The sequence below is a fragment of the Rhododendron vialii genome, chromosome 5a, assembly GCF_030253575.1.
Source record: "Rhododendron vialii isolate Sample 1 chromosome 5a, ASM3025357v1".
Taxonomy (NCBI): domain Eukaryota; kingdom Viridiplantae; phylum Streptophyta; class Magnoliopsida; order Ericales; family Ericaceae; genus Rhododendron; species Rhododendron vialii.
This window is the reverse complement of record NC_080561.1, coordinates 19,979,149-19,993,005: the sequence shown is the minus strand read 5'-3', so window position 1 is coordinate 19,993,005 and position 13,857 is coordinate 19,979,149.

Genomic DNA, 13,857 nt, shown 5'->3' with positions numbered 1-13,857 from the left:
AAATGTTTTCGCAAACGCCTAAGTAGAGATCAATCTCCGGATTGGGCGAGAGGGGTGCCATAAAACCCTTCCCCTCTCGTAACCCGGCTCCCGAACCCAGATATGGTTATGACGGACTGGTTCCTTCACCTTTTTCAAATCAAATAGCGCAGCGAGCGTTTCAAGTTCGGTTCCTTGGGTGTCGGACCTTCAAACCCAAGTGGCGACTCTACATTGAGTGCTCGTCTGCCAAAAAGCGCGCTCATCGATCTACCTTACATTTTTAGGGCACGCTGCCCACATTGGGTTAGGTTTAAAGGGGTTTAACTGCTCAAAGCTCAATAGCACTAACATTCCTGGGAGGCCCCTGAGCTGCAGCGATTCACTACTCCAGCGACAGACCTTTCTGCTTTCTTGAGGTCAGAGCGAGACTAAGCTATCTACCAGAGACAGTACTTGGTGGGGCCATTTAGGGTGATGATGGACCAGGATATTATAGGTGAGGCCTTAGAGGCTGGCTTGGTGAGACGAGGGGCAAGCTCGAGACTGAGAGGAGAGGCAGCTCGCTTGAGGGAGAGGACTAGCTACGCAATGGCGACTGGCCTGCCTCGGCTTTCTTGGATGGTGGCAGTGCACGACGCGCAGGGAGAGGCTACTATAGTTAAGTTTGAGCTAGCCAGGACGGAGCCTGCACGGGTCACAGGACCAGTAAGATGTATTTTCAACTTGTACCATTCATTTGTACCATATTTGAACTGTATTCTAAACTTTTTTCCCAAAATGTATCTCAGGTGCCGGTAGAGTGGGCAAAGGAGGCTGTCCGCCTGATGCTTGCCATGGAGAAGGAATTTCATAAGATGCGGGCGGCACTCCTCTGCGATTGCAGTATCCTATTGTGGGCAACATGCCCTTAAAAAGATTTCGTTCTTTTTAAAGCCAGATTGAAGGAGCGCTAAGAAGGACAAGCGCTCGTAATACAAAGAGTTGCCACTTGGGTTTGAAGGTTCGACACCCAAAGAACCGAATTCGAAATGCTTTATACGTTTTTTTAATTTGAAAAAGAGAAAGCACCAGTCTGTCATAACCATATCTGGGTTCGGGAGCCAGGTTACAAGAGGGGAAGGGTTTTAAGGCACCCACTCACCCAATCCTAAGATCGGTCTCTACTTAGGCATTTTGTGAAATTTATTGCGATTCTTCTTTTATTACCAATTTATTAGCCAATTAGAGCGGGGGAACAGTTTAATGGAGATTAAAGCTATAACAGTTTGCAAGATGTGATCGAAATAGCATGGATGGATGAAATGATAAACAATAAATGGAATAAAATCGAACACAGTGAAGAAAGATCAAAACATTGCATTTATTTGAAGTTTAACGCGAACAAGAGCCAGCTTGCATGCATGGATCTACATGCATGCAAACTATCCAGTGCGTGCCATACCCATAGATATGCGCGTGTGTTGATCTCTCACCAACTGGTTTGACTTTATCCCCTTCTGGGTTCTGGAATGACCAGTGCTCACCCAGGAGGAAGCCAGGCAGTTTATATACACAAACAACAAATATAATTTACAAACAGGATGAATTTAATTGAAATGCAACCCCTAAACATTGGGGGTATTTTAAATAAAGGCCAAAAAGCCTAGCTACCCATGTAAAACCAATTACTGGAATGAGTTGACTAGTGCGCGCATATAAGGGACAAGCGCGCGCCTAGTCTGATTGGACTTCCAGTAATTGGCCTTACATATCTGGGCTTTGAGACATGATCAGAAGCTACCCAGGGGTATTCCAAAGCAACAGAAAAGCTTATTGAGCTAGTTTTAATAAATTTTACACATAAAATAGTAAATAGATTTTATCATGCATCAAGGTGATTTATAACATAATAAAAACATAAAATGACCAAAACCCATGTCCCCATGAGGATCAGCGCGCGCTAGAGGTCGATCAACGTGCGCAAGTGAGATGGTCACACAGTTCTTGTAACCCTGCTAGCTGTTGGACCAAGACTGGTATTGATTACTAGCATTGGCCCTGCCAGCCCCCCTCAGGGATCAAAATAGAAAATAGTAAGGTTTTATACCTTTGCTTGAGTGTTTGAAAATTGATTTAAACTTTGATGTTTGATGGTTGAAAATGGAAAGAAAGGATGTTTGAGTAGTAGTAAGAAATGTGAAATTGGATGGAAAGAACTAGGAGGCTTTGTGTGCTTATTTTTGCTCTTTGAAATTTTATAACCCCTTTGAATGGAAAAGTAATGCTGGTATATATAGGAGGATTGAGTGGGTGGCAAACATGGTCATACAACTAGCCAACAAGGCTGGTTGTGGTTGCTTGGTGGAGAAAAACCACCCAAAAAGGTGATGGGAGGGGTTGTGAGGGGGTGCACCCCAAACCTGCCAATAAACTGTTCAAGCGAGAAAATCCGAGCACTATGGGTGTAATAGACCCCTAATCATCACAAAATCCAGCTGGTAAACAGGTGAAAAGGATAGGTACTATCCTGCGCGCGCGTGAGCTAGAGAGGCATGCGCGTGTTTTACCTACCACTGTGTTGATCAACAGTCAAAGTTTGACCTTTGACCAACACCTGGCAAGCTGATTGACGTGCATGGAGTCCATATAGACGCACGTTGGTCAAACCATGTGGTTAGGGTTTTGACTCAGGGTTTTAGGGTTCAAAAGGTTCAAGAGGGTCTCCAATTACTCCAAATTCAAATCTTTTCATCCTCAAGATTGCTTTTCGATCCAATTCATCATCGGGGAAACAAGAAACCGAGAAATGAAATAAATCAATTGGTAGACTCAGATTGGGGTGTCTACAGTAGTCCCTCTTTGACGGCACGCGGAGCACCATTGAACTACTACTGATAACGTCAAAGATTTTTAGAAACCCACCGAATCTATCCAAAAGGAATTAGAAAGTGCAGACATGAATGTGAAAATACCATGCACCAAGAGATCAAAGACGGGTGGACCATCGCAAGATTGTTGGTAAGAGGGCACGAACTCTACTTCAGGAGAAAAGATTTCCAGAGGAGCAGATCGACAATCTCATGCTAAGGTAGACTCTCTTGGGGAATAAAAGGACTAGGACGGGCGGACTATCATGGATTTGAATTTGGACAGATAGATCATCGTTGATTGAAATCGGACTGATAAATCGTCATTGATTGTAATCCTTGATTGAAATGATTGAAATCTGACGGATAGATCATCGTTGATTGTAATCGTTGATTGAAATCAAACGGATAGATCGTCATTGATTGAAATCGGACGAATAGATCGTCGTTGATTGTAATCGTTGATTGAAATCAAATAGATCGTCGTGGCAAGAAGCGAGCGCGGGCAGACCTCTTGTAACAGCCCTGAATTTTGGTCAATAAAAATTTCGTTAAATATTTGAATTACTTATTTTTACTTTCAGTAATCCGTCGTAATTAGATTCTAGTCCTTCAGGGCCAATCGAATTAGATTTCAACCGACTACTTGGAGGAACCAAGCAACCGAACTCACCCAGTTACTAGTTGAACCTTTTGCCTTTACCCATTGGTCAATAAAAGTTAGGGTAACTTTTGTCCATTGGTTAATAACCTTTTCATTATTATATTTTGTTTAAAGTACATATAGGACATGTAGTCTTTAAGAAATCTTATTTTAAGTATAAAAGTACTTGTACTTCTTTTATCCATTGGTCTTTACCCGCTAGGGGAATTATTATCCATTGGGTAATAGCCCAAATCCTCCTACTAAGTACAAGGATCCTATTTTATATTCAAGGGTTGATTTTCCATGTACTTTATGCATTAAAATATTTGTGGTGTATCTAAACCCTAGATTTTCCAAAGTACTTTATTGAATAAATAGTACTTGTACTTTATTATTATTTTAATGGGGAGAATCCTAGCCTTTTACTTTATTGGGGTACTTGGTACCACACCTATATTTAAATATAGGGCTTTTGTCACATGCTTTAAAGGACTTTAGTTATTTTAATATAAAAGTTCCCTAGTTACTATTGTCCATTGGACAATAAAAGTTAGGGGATTTATTATCCATTGGGTAATAGAGTTATTCTTTCAACTAGTACTAGGATTTATTAAACTAGTCTTTTTCCTAATTGCCCATGTGATGTTGTACCTTTATTTTATTAAGTATCTACTTTTGACTTAAGACCTAAGTTTTCCTAAGTACTCTTATATTATTTTATATTGGGGTTTTGTACCCAATTGGATTAATTTATTGGGGAGTTGATCTTCCTAGAGTACATTAGTACACTAGTTTATTAGTTTAATCCAACATGTGCTTATTTATTTGTTAGTAGGAGAATCTTAGTCTTTAAGTTTCTTTGTTTCAAAGTACAAAAGTACCTATTATTTTATTTGTGTTCTTGCACTTAGTAGTATGTATATATATATAGTGTACTTGAGAGAGAGAGAGAGAGAGAGAGAGAGAAACCCGAGAGAGAGAGAGAAGGTGAGCCGAGAGAGAGAAAGGGAGGGAGAGAGAGAGAGAGAGAGAGAGAGAGAGGAAGAAGAAAAGAGAAAGATTTTGTGGTACCTTGACTTGATCTTCCTCATCCTTTCAAATCCTTGGCCATGAATATCCTTCCTAGCCAAAATCTATCTTCCATTGTACTTCTATGATTGTTTAAAACCAAATCTTGTACAAAATATCTTTCCCTCCATCAAATCTTCCATAATCAAATCTTTGGTACAAATCTTAGCCATGCAAGCCAAGGATTAGGCCTTGATCTTCCAAGATTGCATGACAAGTGTCAAAATTTGAGGTATAGAGAGAGAAGGGGGGGCCGGCCTTGAGAGAAGAGAGAGAGCCAAGGTTTTACCTATAAATAGGACCCCATTCCAAGCATTTCAACTCACACCTTCACTTCTTGCTCCAACTTCTCTCTAGAATTTCTTTGTTCTTTCTTTTGTTCTTCTTGTTCTTGAGTTCTTCAAGAAACTCATCCAAGACCACCACTAAACCGCCACCCGACCACCCTCTGATCCAAAAAGCTTAAGTAGTTTAATCAAGAATAAGTTTCGAGAGAGACCTTTCTCTTTCGAAGCTACCATAAGCATTCCGTAGGAAGTTACTCTGCTCGATCACCGACGCACTTTCCGTAGCCGCCCTACCGCCAAGAAGTAAGGTAGAACCCCTTGCCTCTAACTCTACGTATAGAACCACATGTTAGAAAGTAGAATGTCTTTACTCTTGTGTTGTTTTGAACTTTCGACAAAAGAGGAAAGAATGGATTTTTTAAAGATAGAAACTTATCGCTTGTTTAGAAGTATTCGTATTTTGATCTTTAAAATGGTTATAAGCATGCTTACATGAATTGCTTGTATTACTTGTGGAGGATCATAGAATTGGATGATCTTGCTAGTTTAGTTTCAAGATTTCAATGAATGATTTGTGAGTACAAATGTGAACGTCCTACCGCGGAGTCTATGCATGAGAACGAGACACAAAAATCAAGGAAGTAGAAACATGGCACCTAGGGTGTGGATAATGATAAGTTGTGTTTTGAAACCGCAATGTGGTCGGACTTAGTAGCCCATTGTGTGTATGGAAACCCACGATGCGGCCGGACGTGGTAGCCCATCGTGTAGATTGGGAAAACCGGAACGTGGCCGGACTTGGTAGCCCGTTGTGTGTATGAAAACTCGTAATGTGGCCGGACTTGGTAGCCCATTGCGTGGATTGTGAAAACCACAATGTGGCCGGACTTGGTAGCCCATTGTGAAGATTGCCAATGCGGCCGAACGTGGTAGTCTCATTGGTAATGTGGCTTGGTTATCCGCGGAGAGGAGCCAATGCAAGTTTTGTGTGCCAATGGGAACCCGGCGCGGCGGAACCATTGTGAGGATACTTGGGAACCCGGCGCAGCGGAACCATTGTGAGGATACTCGGGAACCCGGCGCGGCGGAACCGAGGTTGGGTGTATTAAACAAACGAATTTTGGGAAATGTTGATTTGTATATGAAAATGGAGACACGGTCTATGATGAGTTGCGTAGGAGAAACTCGGAAAAATCTTGGACACCAACGATAGTTATATAGCGTTTGCGGATGCGTTATTGATATTGTCTTTTGTAGCTGTGTATACATCATGTGGAAATCGATGTCTTATTGTTTGTAAGTTAAGATAGGTGGGCAAGGATTTTTTCTATTGAGCTTTCATAGCTCACGGTGTTGCCTTTTTGGTGACCCTGACATATTATATCGGTGGCGACGCTGGTATAATGTGTCAGACTTTGTAGATGATCAAGGTGAGCAGTACACTTTGGAGGCCTTTGGAGCTGAAGAGCTGGCTCAGATGGAGGAGCAGGCGGAGCTGTAGTTAGGAACCTTAGTTCCCTTCCCTTGTGTAATAAAAGTACTCTCATGAGGGTTATGTTGTAATAATAAGCCAAACTCACCTTGTTTTTGTAATAAAATGTTTTCTTTAACGTACCCAAAATTCGGGGCGTTACACCTCTACTGGGGATATAAAAAGGCCTTGGATTTGCATAAATCATTCCAAAATGACCCAAATGCCATAATCAAGATCCCAAAGGCCAAGCAAGAAAAGTAAATCAATTGGGCCTAGCCAAGAGGTGAATTGGGCTTGTGGCCCAAACTAATCAGCATGCGCCTAACCCATAAACACGCGTGCGGGTGGCTTTACAGGGTTTGGACTCAGATCAAGCCCAGACCTGGCCCATGCCTATTTCCTCCCTTATATTCAACAGGGATGCTTTAGAAGCGATTTTCAGTCGGTTTTCAAAACTTCAAAACACTCCCTCTCCCTCATAAACTCTCTCAAACCCTTGATTTCTTCCCAAAAATCAACAAACCCGCATATATACGAACATCCATGGTGGACCACGGAGGCGATGGAGGTAATGGCGATGTGGTCGATCGGCCGAGGGATGAAGGAGGACCAATGGAGATTGAATCAGTGGAGTAACAAATGGCAGGGGATGCCGCAATTCAAGGTGCAAAGGTTGTAGGAGACGGTGGCGTCCGGAACGAACAGGTTCCTGAGGTTGAAGATGAAGCACAGCCGCGCACGCCGGAGGCGGATCCATGCGCGTCGAAGGAGACCAGGGCCGTGGGGACCATTACTGAGCCGTTGGGCTCGAGTACAGTGGTAGACGGCTTGATGGTTGCTGGTGGAAGTTCTGGAGGTGCTGGAAATAATGGGACCAAAGGTGAAGATGTTGGGCCGAGTAGCGGGTCTCTTGTGCGTAATCCGACGCATGGGAAAAGTCCCATTGTAGCCGAAGAGGAAGAGAGCAGAGAGGCTCGGGCTGGGGATGCAATTTTTCATCCTGTGGCCCAGTCGTCGAGTCACCAGCCAATCACCCGAGAGGGTTTTGCTGAGCATGTGAGTGAGGAGATGCTTTCAAGGCTCCTTGAGGAGCATCCGGAGGTTGGGATGGCAGTTTTGTTGGCTCAGGAGGAGCGACAGAGAACGGTAGAGGTGGTGGCGAGAGCTGAGGGCAAGGGCCGAGGAGGAGGAGGCCGTGAGGAAGATGGAGGCCGTTGAGAGAGCTCGAGCCGAGCTGGAGTTACCTAGGTGTATAGCAGTGGCGGTGGCAGAGGGCTTGGAGCGCTCAACTTTTTCTGCGACAGCGTACGTGCCTCCCACGCCACACTTGTTCGTATCATCCGGCTTTGCCGCCTACAGCCCACGGCGAACAGACTATGACGCTGAACTCATTTTGAGAGACCCTTAGTCTCATATCTCGAGGACTTGGACACAGGTACATCTTGGAACCCCTTTCTGTAGTTTACTTTTGCTTGAATGTACTTGAATTGAGTAAAAGATAATAATCCTTGAAATGTACGGCATGTATGCATAACATGAACCAACCATCTTTCAGTAGGCTGAATCGATTATCCAGAGCTTAAAAATGAACCACTATATGCTAAAACATTACTCTGTTGCCTGTCTTTGTACTTGAAATAGGAGAGAGAGAGAGAGAGAAAGAGAGAGAGAGAAAGGGATATTCGTGGCCACGGAGGCTCGAGTGGCTCTTTAGCATTGTATGAGAGATTGCCAGAGAGAATGAGGCAGTTGGTAGACGAGGCTAGCTTCGGGCAGTTCATACAGATCCTGACACCAGTCAAGAATGACAACGCCGTCCTAGTGGCACTCGCAGAGAGGTGGAGGGATACCACCAATACCTGCCACCTGGGGAGATGACAGTGATGCCAACAGACTTTGCGGTGATCACTGGTTTGAGAGTTGAAGGAGAACTATCTCATTTGACACGGGCATACATAGAGATGAGGAGGCCCTAAGGTGGTTCTTGGGAGAGGTGCCTCACTTGGACCAGGAGATGGTGAAATACGAACAATTCAAGAGGTACTTGAAGAAGAAAGTGACCAGTGAGCAGGAAGCAGGGCAAATGGCCAGAGCATACCTGTTGTACTTGTTCGGTGCCTCTCTATATCGGAGCAGGCGTAGCAGAGTCCAGCTATCATACTTACCAGCTTTAAAAGACCTAAGGACAGCTTCACGCTTTGACTGGGGTGGACCAGCACTTGGCACAGTCTATGCCTTCATGGGAGATGCATCGAGAACAGAGAAAGTGGTAGCTGGGTACTAGAGGATATGGGAGGTATGATTTCAATTTTACAAATTTTCAATTTGTAATTGTAGCATATCCTTTAACTGTATAGCCTGCTTGACTATATAATTGACTAATGCCTTGATTGTTTGAAATTGTACAGCTCTGGGCATACGAGGTTTTGAATATGTGTCGTCCTACAACCAAGTGTCAAGACTTGAGAATCCTTCCACACGCACAGGTCTGGAGCAAGAAGAACAAGGGGGAGAAGAAAAGGAGAAGAGACCTAGGCAGCTTTTGTATATATCTAGACGAGCTTCGCGCCTCACAGGTATAATACAAAACTTTGGTAGTTAATCATGCCTCCCTTTATGGCTTTAATGCTATTGCTGATCAATATTTGCACTATTTGCTTGTCTTGATTACAGGTCACATGGAATCCCTAGGAAGGAATAGAGCCAGAGCTTGAGTACTTGGCCAGGAGTAGGGTTGTCATAGCAAGCCGGGTGTTACTGGAGTTGGCTTTCGGCTGGCAGTGGTACTTAGGTGATTGAGTGACTCGACAGTCACTTGATTTGCCTCAGTTTCAGGTGCCAGGGCCACTTCCACCCCGTGCTTCACACACTTGCGGAGTTGGAGGAGTTCACACAACCTGATACTGACTTGACACGCTACTTGTGACCTGAGCGTGACTACGCTACTTACCAGTGGAACACTTGGCAGGACCGCTCAGAGTTCGGGATTACAGAGATGTTCGGAGTCAGGCTCGGGGAGCTGCTGAGGAGAGGAGAGCTGCCACAGAGAGGCAGAGAGGAGGTGAGGGCTATGTCAGACAGAGCTTGAGTGGTCCGGTCTGGTGGTAGGCGGGCCACCCGAAATGCCATGGAAGATAGCGGTGGTGGATATGCAGGGCAATCCAGTGGAAATACGCCTGGTACTTGCCAGAGTAGAGCCTGCACCAGTGACTGTCCCGGTAAGAGTTAGCTTCCATTCTCGTCTTTCAATAAACTTGAACTATTTGTTGAATTGCTTGATAATCTCAAACTGTATGAAGCTGCCAACTGAGTGGGTGAATGAGGCTATTCGTCGCATGCTCGCGATGGAGAATGTGATTAGAAGAGCGGCGAGCGGCATGCCAAGGGAGTTGCACTATCCAACACCGACCCCACCATTAGCTCAGCCAACAATTGTTCAGAGGTCTCAGGTATACAAAACGATACACTCCTGCTTCTGATACTTGTGATATACGCCTACTTCTGATATACATTTGCTTTGATGAAATTGGATTTGATAAATTATACCTGCTTTCAAACATTTGATATACAATATGCACGATGTATACTAATGCTTAAAATTCACAATGCAGGTACAGGGCAGGGCGGCTCTTAGAAGAAAAAGCGCCAAAGATCCTCCATAGAAGAGGATGGTAGCAAGGACTCCTACACCACCGACCATTACTCAGTGACAAACACGCAATGCACGGCAGGCAGCCGGAGACTTGCAGGCAACCCAGGAGGCCGTGGCACGCACGGAGGAGCGGTACCAACTAAAGATGCGCGAGAAGCCATCCCATCGGAGCAGACCACGAAGAGGAAGAGGATAGAACCTGAGCCCTCTACGGAAGAGGAGGAAGGAGAGGTTGAGGAGGACGAGGACGAGGAGCGCTCGTCCAACAGCAATGGCACTGATGAAACCGCCGACGATCCTGGATACAAGCGGGATCCAAGAGAGGTGGAAGATGACGACGGTGATAACGGCGGCGATGACATCGACTGGTTCAAGTGAGAGCTATCATTAAGCCTCACTTACTTTACTGCATTTACTTTTTGCTTTTGGGCCTACGTGCCCATGTAGATAGCTAGATAATGGGCCAGTATGCCCCAATTGACTTTTGGTAGCATTGGGCCTGCGAGCCCCTTTTTGACTTGCGGGCGAATGTGTGCTAGTTGACATATTGCTTTTGATTGGCCGAAGTGTCACTTTTGACTTTATATTCCACAATTGCAAAGATGGATATAGATTAGTAGTTATAAAATTTGTATTTTCTAGTTTATTAATTCTCACAATGGAAAAATTGATAAGAGAATTCATAGACTAACCATTAATACCAAAACTTGCATTGACAACACACTGAGATGATTTACAGACACATGCGTAAGTACAGGTGTGACTAGCTCGAAAGGAAAAGAGAATGAGTCCTCAGAAATGACAGGGACACAAATACTTTGAAAAATAATGAAATTTTGGGCATTAATGGGCCAAAACTCAAAATATACCAATTCAGGTGTAAATGACACGCCTGTAAGGTCAAACATGCACGTAATGACCTATACAAATCGACAGAACTAAGAAAAACGTCCCGATATGAGAAAAAGATCCAAAAATGCTAAAAATGTTGCAAAAATGGGCACAAGACACAACTGATGACTTAAATATGTCTCGCACTGAAACCGACACCCCCGTACAGTCACATTTGGTCCACATGACCTGTGCGGCGTGAGAGAACTTGGCAAAAACCCTTAAAACGAATTTTGACCTCCCGAAACCTTGTTTTGAAGTTGAAATGGGCTGCCGGGGGTCCAAAATCTTTGTTAAGCGCAACTTTTCGGATTCGATACTTAGATACAGTCACATATGCCTATTGAGACTTGTTGGAACCATCAAAAGTGCAAAAAGACCTTTGGAACCAAAAATGACCAAATTAAGGCAATAGCTGCTGAAATCTGTCTGCTGGTGCATTACAGACGCGCGCGTTAGAGTGGGATAGGCACGCGCTGAACAGTGCTTACACGCATGGAACAACGATCGGTGTGCGCAGATCAAACCCTGCTTAGGTGTCTTTGTTTGACCAAACCTTTTTTAAGGCAAACCAAGCCTTGTCATCCCTCCAGACGTCCTGCAGATAGTTTTGGAGCTGTAGGAGGGAGTGTTCTTGTATGTAAGGTGGTAGGACACCTATGCATTGAGCTTATCCTTTGGCACGCAAATTGAGGCCGATATTTTTGTAATTTTGCCTATAAAAGAAAGGTGCTAGCAACATTGTAAGAAACCCCCCCCCCCCCCCCCCCCCCCCTCCCCCCCTTTAAGCACAATACTCCTCTCATCCTTTAAAATGGAAAGCCCACTGCCAGCCTTGCTTGAACCTTGGTTATCAAGATTCGCAATCATTGACCGAACGAACTCCCGATCACAAGGCCTGGCCTCAATTTGAGACCTTCAATACCTGGGGCCATGCCTCGAACTCCTCAGAGCTGCACTTACATTCTGGGATCCCACCATGCACATTTTTCGATTTTACGACAATGAACTATGTCCAACTATCGAAGAATTCCAAGCGCACCTCCAGGGCTTTGCAAACTCCCATGTACTTGTTGTTCCCCCACTTCAAGAGGACATGAATCATCTGCTACAGATGACACTCAACATTTTTGAAGAGCTAACAGCAACCATAATCCATGATGGTGAACTTGACATTGCACGACTTATTAAGTTGTATGGCTCAGAGGGAATCTTGGAGAATCATGTCGAGCAAGTTCACACACGGTTAGCTCTTTCGCTCTGTGCACTGGCGGCTTATATGTTGGTTCCTGCTGACGGAAAAGTCAGCCCTAGTCTAGTGAGCATCGTTTTATAGATGGGGGCTGGCAAAAATATATTTCCCATAGTCTTGGCAGAAACCATGATGGTCTAAGACCTAGTCAAAAGCGGTCAAACAAATACATTCAGCGGAAGCCCACGCTTGCTTCAAGTAGGTTCTCACTCAACTCACCTTTTTTTGGTTTTCATACTTTCTCATTTTACCTCGACACTCAGGTAAGGTTCGCACTAAATCCTTGCTTGTCTTTTTGCTCAGGCTTTATCTGGCTACTTACTTGTTTTATCACTCATGTAGATATGGCTTTCAGACAAAGTTGGACTGCTCAAGGTGCCTTAGGCGGGTTGGAAACACTTTCCTAGGCGTTTACTTGAGAAATCGATGGTGTATCCCGAACTGATAGTAGAAGAATGGTATGCCTTTCTTCATGACATGGATTCAGAGGACATTGTTTGGAGGTGCCCCTGGTTAGACGCGGTCACTTCCGCTAGTTTTGAAAGGATGGTAATCACCGGCTTGGCGAGTTTGACCTTTTATGTTCCCGGTCGCATACTCCATCAACTTGGAATGAGCCAGGGTTTCCATAATGCTAAGATCGAGGATTTTCAGCCTCCAACTTTTGATGCTAGGAACTTGCATAACTATCAGTGTAGTTGGAATGACAGGGTGCTTGAAGGGCCCCTTCCGAACTTCATCACATGGCTGGAGAGCGGATATGTAAGGTGGCTCCACGAATACGTGCAAGCAAGACATGGGGGTTACTACTGAACACAACCATCCTGTTGTACTTAGAATAAGCTAAGAGCCGCTGGGCTACTCGAGCATTTTCACTTTGCTTTTTTTGTTGCTTGCTTTGAATCGCTGTATGGCCTTTAAGCCTGGCTTGTTCAATAAAAGAATGATCTGTATAGCACAAAAGACTCTGAATCTTATTTGCAGCTTGACAATTCCCCCAAAGGCCCGAATTCTTCATTAAGCGCACAATGACGGAACCAACACTTTGACACAGACATATATACTCGTAATGACCTGCTAGAAGTGTTAAAAGCTCAAAAGTAGGCCCAGGATGAAAAATGAAAAAAAATGACCCCAAAAAGACAGTAGCTTGCCTTTCCTGACTGTGAAAAACAGAACTAACACGCTCTTAAGTGATACAAACAAGCGCATGGCCAACAAGCGCGAGCTGATTTCATATTGGCGCATGCGGATCAAACCTTATTTCAGTTGCCAAATTTGACCCATCTTGAAACTGAATTGATGTATGCCTTGTCACTGCCTTTGGCCGTCCAAAATATCCTTGGGACAGTTCACAGGTGTGCCTTTGCATTGAAGGGAATGTGCCACCATGGCCTTGATATTTCACCTTTGGGAAGGATATTTCCATGTACTTGGTCTATAAAAGGGATGATCCCTGCAAATGCAAACATACCTCCAAAAGCCAAAATTCCCATAGCACTCCCAATGGCAAACCACCTACCAACCTTAATCAGCCCATGGCTTGAAGCATTTATTGCCGAGGATTGGCTAACTTTTTGATCACATAGATTGGCCGCTTTTCGTTTTCTCTGAAAAATAAGGCTTCGCCCGAAAATCTTGAGGGCAGCTCTGCGTTTCTAGGACCTTGACATCCATGTCTTAAGGTTTGGAGACAATGAGCTGTGTTCGACAGTGGAGGAATTTCAAGCGTACCTCAAAGGTTTTGTGTAACGCCCCG